Source organism: Mytilus trossulus, chromosome 2 (assembly GCF_036588685.1).
Source record: "Mytilus trossulus isolate FHL-02 chromosome 2, PNRI_Mtr1.1.1.hap1, whole genome shotgun sequence".
Lineage (NCBI taxonomy): Eukaryota > Metazoa > Mollusca > Bivalvia > Mytilida > Mytilidae > Mytilus > Mytilus trossulus.
In genome coordinates, this window is record NC_086374.1 from 55,828,143 (window position 1) to 55,835,717 (window position 7,575).

At 31.0% G+C, this 7,575-nt stretch overlaps 1 long non-coding RNA gene across 1 annotated transcript; it reads left to right on the forward strand.

Annotated features, from left to right (window-relative positions):
* The first annotated feature begins 399 nt into the window (after nucleotides 1-399).
* LOC134705253 (uncharacterized) lies at nucleotides 400-5,092 on the forward strand. The gene is made up of 4 exons (XR_010105508.1): nucleotides 400-536; nucleotides 2,707-2,767; nucleotides 4,345-4,507; nucleotides 5,029-5,092. It is a non-coding gene; the product is annotated as an uncharacterized LOC134705253 (long non-coding RNA).
* The last annotated feature ends 2,483 nt before the right edge of the window (nucleotides 5,093-7,575 follow it).

Genomic DNA, 7,575 nt, shown 5'->3' on the forward strand with positions numbered 1-7,575 from the left:
CAAATAACTACATAACCTAGCCAATACCTCAATTTAAGACACCCGATTGATGATAAAGAAACTGCGATATTCGTTGTTTTTACTTTTGAGAGATTTTTGCTTTTGAGAATGTTTTAAGCATATGTTTCAATGTTTGTTTTTAGCATAAACCTACGACTTTTCTATTATATAACTATAATTGACATACAAATTCTTCTGTAATTCTGGGGTGCTCTTCAGGAGACACTTTACGAGTGTTTAATAATATGCTTAGCAGAGCAAATATATACAGTAGTTTTAGGAAATTTGTCCTGTAGAATGAAATTATATTTTTTACGCATAACAAATCGATATATATTTCAGATGTTATGTTTCATGTAACACACAAATTCTGGAGATCGCCTCTGAAACAAGAGAAGACGCCATTTTACGACCTTTCCGGCTTTTAATTGCACACATGGATTTCGTATCTTGTCCAATTATGGAAGTCTGTTTTGAAAAGACATCACAGTGGTAAACAGTGTAAAATTATAGAACTAAGCTGAACTTCTACGATGGTGGGTATTCTTGCAAATCTGCATATAAGTTATTATGTTTCAAATATGTTAAACGTTCTAACTTCGCAACCATACTGTATCATAAAATGACATTGGCGATCTCTTCTGATGATCCCCCCGTTAATTTGGAAAGTTATATTCAGTGCAAAATATTGAAATTTGAGTTATTATTGCTAATGAATTTGTGTATGTTATAAATGATGCTCAATCTAAAATAAATGTGTCAAAGCATCACGAATGTCCCGTCTCAAAAAGTTGAAAAATTTCAATAACACATGTGGACACAAACATGATGATAGTCTCACGTATCAAAAATCAGCTCAAAATCTTGAGGCGTATAGAAAAATGTCCGTATAACTATAATTTTCAACATTTCTCAAAGATGTAAACCCTTCATTTTTGCAAAAATTAGCGGAGCGGAACGAAATTTAAACTGGATCTGTAATTCATCATGGTTAGCACACATACCAAAAATTAGCCCAATATTTGAAAGCATTTAGAAAAAAGGTCTGTATAAATGTGATTATCAAAAATTTATCAAAGTCCAACGCCCGAATTTACAGCAAAAATTAGGCGAGCAGAACGAAACTTAAACTTGATCTGTAACTCATCATGAGTAACCCACATACAAAAAGTCAGTCCAATATCTGAAAGCGTATATAAAAAAGTCTGTATAACTGTTATTTTCAACAATTTATCAAAGTCCATAGCCTGTTATTTCGGCAAAAATTAGCTGAGCGGAACAAAACTTGAGCTCGATGTGTAACTCATCTTGGATAACACACATGCCAAAAAAATCATCCCAATATCTGAAAGCGTTTAGAAAAAAAGTCCGTATAACTGTGATTTTACACAATTTATTAAAGTCTAAAGCCCGTAATTTCGGGAAAATAGCGGAGCGGAACGAAACTTCCACTTGATCTGTAACTCATCATGGTTAACTCACATATCAAAAATCAGCCCAATATCTGAAGGCGTTTAGAAAAAAAACTCCGTATAATGGTTTGTTGCGGAATGATGGAATGACGGAATGACGGAATTACGGACTAGGGTAAAACTATATGGCACCGACAACTTCGTTGCGGGGACATACAAAATCCCAGCAACATTGAAACAATAACTTTCATTTTTATAAGCATTGGAATATTGCATTGACTAGTATTACACTGTTTTTACATGATGTAAACAAATAATGATATGAACTAGTTGCAATGCATTATTTTGAATTCCCAGTGAACAAAATCCCGACATTTACATATGTTAAATCAACTCGATAATTTCACTCCTTTAACGTCATACAACAATAAGTTTTTTCAAGACATTTTCGATGACGTTGCATCAAAGCAAATTGTGAATATACATAAAAAAAGATATAGTCACCTGCATTTTCAAGTTTGTTCCCATTAAAAAAGCAAAAGTATAAACAAAAACCCAGAATAACTTATCAAAGGTTCAAATATGAAAAAAAAACACTTTCCAACTCGTGATAGGACAAGACTGATAACTATCGTCTACGCGAATTCTAAAATTAGTGTGTTGTTCGGTTTTCGTTAAATATTTTTTGGTAATTAAATTCTTCGATGAGTTTATTCTTTAAACATAAATAATAGTAAATTACATTAATAAATTATAACATAAACTCTTCATTGAAAAGATATAGTTGCATTTTAACATTACTGTCAGTAGCAAAGGTTGAAAGAACCAATGAATTCAAATATAATTCACAAATATACAAAGCAATGTATGTTCACAAACATATTTCAATCGTAAGGTTATTGTTTATTGCAATGTGTATAAATGCAAGTAAATCTAAACTCCAATCAAACATACCTCCTCATTTCTATATTTATATGAACCTTCATACATTTGTAGTTATGAAGAATATATATATATGAATAAGTTCAACTACTAAACCTGGGCTATTTAGTTAGAAGAGGTTTTTCATCATTAAAATTATGTAAGTGTAAACAAGAAGACGTCATTATTTTAATTCAGATATCTGTAATTTTACTTGATGTGCATTCACAAGTCACTTTTTAAATCTTCTTTCATATTAAACAAACAATTTTTAAAACTCGAACATACGTTGTAAACAAACTAGCACATTATGTTTATATATGTTTTTCTTTTATAATAAATGAAATTTAATTGCTTTAATCATAACTTGCAGATGTAGCTTCACAATTGAAGACAGGAATTTAACAGTTATGTTGTTCAAACTATTTATGCTGGTAAGTCACCGAAGTTTTATCAGTATAATCTAAAACATTTGTTGTTTAAAAAAAAACCACTTTTATTTGTATGATTGTTCTTATGTGATTGATAACTGGTGTTTTAATGACTGTTTTGTTCATTGATGAACATGAAACCACTGGCCAAATCTGAAGCACAAATAAATATTCAACAGCGAATATACCTTGTCGAAACACTACAATATGTGGAAGTTTCCTTTAAATTTGCAGCTTTTTAAATGTGAAAGTTATTGACAAAGATTTCAAATATTCCAAAAAGTGTCCAAGTCTTGCACATTTTAATAAATACTTGAATCGATAGATATAGGCAACAGTAATTTACATTTGTTTAAAACTGATAGATAACAGACAAGACTTAGTGATTCGTAGGAACTCCAAACTCAGAGGTTGACAACATTATTTAAACTGTATTTAGTTGTTTTTTTTAACGACATTATATATTTATTCACCAAACATGCTTGTTACATTGTTACTTCAAGAAACCAAGCTTTTTGTGATGTATCCTGTAATATTCCACTGATTACCAGGTTAGTTATCAGTTGCTGGTATATATGTATAAATTAGATGTACAAATTTCTTGAAATACAATGGTACAACTAATGCATTATGTTTTTTAATCTGTTCAATCGCCTATAAATCTTTTAGTGCCTTCAGTAATAGATTAACTTTCATTGTTATGTTTTCGTTACTTTTTTAAAAATATAGTTGGTTTATACTAAGGTTCTCATTAATTTGAAAAATCCGCATCCATTTCGTAACACAAATTGAGGGTTCAGTTTTACCTTAACAAATTGTCTTATATAATATGTCTGTTGAAAAGCATGAAGCCTCAATGTTATTTCCATTCCAAATCAGTTTCTGTCTGGGAATATATACTCTTAATAAAACTTTCAGACTTTAAAATCTGAGGCCAGGTTTTTGGGATGTTTTTTTAATTATGTATTTCTGCTATCCAATTATTCTTGCAGTCTAATTTTTGCAAAACAAAATGTTGAGATATTCTACCAGTGTCATCTATAATATCATTGACAAATATCAAGTTACTCTTAATTCAATTAAAAAGAAAATGGTTTTGTTTTCAAAATTACCTGTTTACTTATTTCTGTGAAGTTGTTAATTTTTTTTCTTTGTCCACCATCTGATATTAACCAACATTTAAATACTTCTCTATAAAATTCAGGGATGTGGTTGATATATTTTTCTTTTTTTCAAAATTCATTTAAAAAAAATGATACCAAACACACTGAGATATCTCAAAGGAATTAACTTCCAGTCTGAAATATCATTTCTAATGAGTTTTCTTACCCCAGATGCTTTCAGAGACATTAAAAGAGGAACGAAAGATAACAGTCAAACTCATAAATTACTCTGTATATATATAATTGTTGAGCTTTTCATTTTATCAAGTGCGACTATTTCGATTATCTAATTGCGTATTTTTGTTGTTGTTTGTGCTTTTCTTTCTCTCCATACTTTCATTTTTAAAAGAATGGTGGGGTACATTAGATTGTTAGAGAACACGATTTCGTTATACACAAATGTTTGCTTTATTTTAGGTTCATTTATGTGTATCATTTCCGCTGAAATGCCCTGAACCTGCGCAATGGGCACTGCGTGCAAATGGTCACTGTGCAGATCCGTCAAAATACTTTTGTCTAAGGAATGATCTTATCAAGGGATATTCTGAAAACTGTACAAGATCAGATTTTCAACAACCAGGTAATCAATTTAAGCGTATATCTATTATTCATTTCACTTCATTCGAGGGCTGTTTATGGTCTATCTTCGTCAAAAAGATTTGATTAGAATGTTTAAAATAAACCAGTCAATTGCTTTAATTTTTGTTTTCATATTAATTGATGTACGTTATGATTTATTTTACAAAAATGAAACACTTACTTTAGTGCAACATCTATTAAACGCCTTCTTGTATCACCAAGAACGATAGACTGTTAGACAACTCATCGAAAAACTCTTAAATTAAAATCTGAATCAGTCAAACAATAATCATCGGTGCTGTGAAGTTGGCGAGGTTGTATTCAGACGGTTAGAATTCTCAAACCAAAATTGACATCGTTCCCCTTAGAAGGATGAATCCAAAATTTTGAGTGTTTTTTTGCACTGTTGCAAATCAGATAACGTTTTAAAAAGTAAAAAAATAAACACCTCAAACTGGATCAAATATGATACCAAAGATCCAGTGAAGAAAGGAATGATACACATTAGATTAATCATTACAGGTAGAAAAGCAGTCCTTCGTGGAGGAATAGATGCAGATGTTTGCTCTGTAGAAAGATATCAGCCTTTTCCAATAAAGTTTTTCACAAATACTAGTACAAATTGTATCTTTCTGAGATCATTTTGCAATGAAGAAGGGCAAGTTGTATATGACCCTGGAAATCGTAACACTGATACTACCTGCAGATGTGACTACATGCAAGGTTATGATTTCATAGTTAAACCAAACAACCCATGCTTTTGTGAACCATTACAAGAAGATTGCTCCTGTTACTTAAAAATTTGTTCAAATACCAGTCAAATACTTTCACCAGGTAAGTTGGCTTTTATCTAATCTCACAACTATTTTCTATATTTTTGTAAGTTCTTTAACAGAACAATTAAATTTCTTTCATTTGTATATATATATAAATACATGTCTACGCATTAATACAGCTATATAGTGTTCAATATGCAACTATTGTTAGAATATGATCGTCATGAGCGTATATGCCTGTCCAAAGTAAAGGGCCTGTGATTTAAAGGTTGTCGTATTTTGCTGTATTCCAAATTTGTTTTTCTGTCATTTTTGTTGCATATAAATACGTCTTTCGTTTGAAATGTGTTTGTCATTTTGTGGCCTTTTATAGCTTACTATATGGTATGGGTTTTGCTCTTTGTTGAAGGCCGAAAATAGGTCTAAAGTTTTTAATTTCTATGTTATTTGGTCAATTGTGGAGCACTATCTCATTGACAATAATACAACATCTTCTTATTTTTTTTTAATGTTGACAACGTGCATATCTGTGACCTTACTTTAAATCAAATTTTGCATTTGTTATCCTTCAATTAGCCAAAAAAGGAATCTGCAAAACTTTGAATCAGATGAAACTGCTTTAACACTTCTTTTAAATACACTTTTGTCTATGTTAATTGGACATTTCATTGCGAAAAGATAGTAAATAAAACTTCGCAAGCTTCTGCAGTTAAGCTTGTAATGAGTTTTTGTTCATTAGACTTTTTGTTCAGCAGAAAAATAATATGTTATATAGAGGATATGACTTTTGTTTTGTTTTTGGTCAAACTCTTAAAATAGTTTTATCCAAACATTAACATCAAAAATATAATGACGTATAAACATCATGCATTTCGTCTGTCGAATATAAATAAACTGCAATCATTCAAAATGGAAAGACAAAATGTAATTTGATAGCTTAAAAAGTTTTGAAATTAAGGTATTTGAACTTTATTGTACATGTATTGTTTTATTGCAATATTATGCCAATTACAAAATAGTACTCATATGACGAACCGTATGCAAAAAGTCAAACTTTTGATATTCAAAGGTCTCTTTATAATTCAAATTAACCACTTCTATGATAATATTAAGATGTTATACTGCTTGCATACGATTTTCAGATCTAGATCATATTGACTAATAATCATAATTGATATACATTAACTGCTCTAATACATTGTTTTGGACTTAAGAAAGAAATAATAAAAAAATAAAATTTTGACGTAACGTGATGACACGGAATTACACGAATCCGTCATTTTTAGTAACGTTCTATCGTAAAATTTTAAATCTCTCAAGATACGAGTTAGCTTCTTACCCTCAGTCATAGATAACTTCTAAGTAGTAACTACAAATGTCAGTGATACCAAGCTTATATTTGTGTGAGCCAGAAGCGCGTTTTCACCTGCATTAAACTTGTGAGTGAATCTAATACCAAAAAACTAGAAGGCCAGATAAGTTATTAATTTTTTATACTTCATGTCATTGTAAAGTCTTACATGTTAAGACGTATATATACTTGCACTCGAATCTGAATGAGTTTCATATTTCTGTACACTAGTGTTTTGTAATGTATTCAAAACTAAAATGGCTTATAGCAAAAAGTATTAAGCACTACAAAACCAGGTTGAAACAGTCTTATAAAAAAGAAGATGTGGTATGATTGCCAATGAGACAACTGTCCAAAAGAGACCAAAATGACACAGACATTAACAACTATAGGTCACCGTACGGTCTTCAACAATGAGCAAAGTCCATACCGCATTGGTAGCTATTAAAGGCCCCTCTATGACAATGTAAAACAATTCAAACGAGAAAACTAACGGCCTTATTTATATAAAAATGAACAAAACAAATATATAACACATAAACACACGACAACCGCTGTATTACAGGCTCCTGACTTGGGACAAACATAAATAATGAGGCGTGTTTAAACATGATAGTGGGATCCCAACCCTCCCCCTAACCTGGGACGGTGGTATAACAATACAACATAAGAACGAATTAGATCAGATGGACACCAATACAAGTGGACGTGGCCGGGTACTTGTAAATCCCGACACTAGGAACTGTACTGGCAGTTATCTATGTTATTATTTATGTTTTTCCCAAAGCCACTTGCAGCTAATAAAAAAACATGCATCTTAAACTAAACTATCAATTAGTACACATTCAAGATCTAATGGATTTAGTGTAAAGACGTCATAAACAGTCACAGAAAAACATGACCTTGTGCAATGCCAAGTTACAAGTATCGACAGATTGTAGA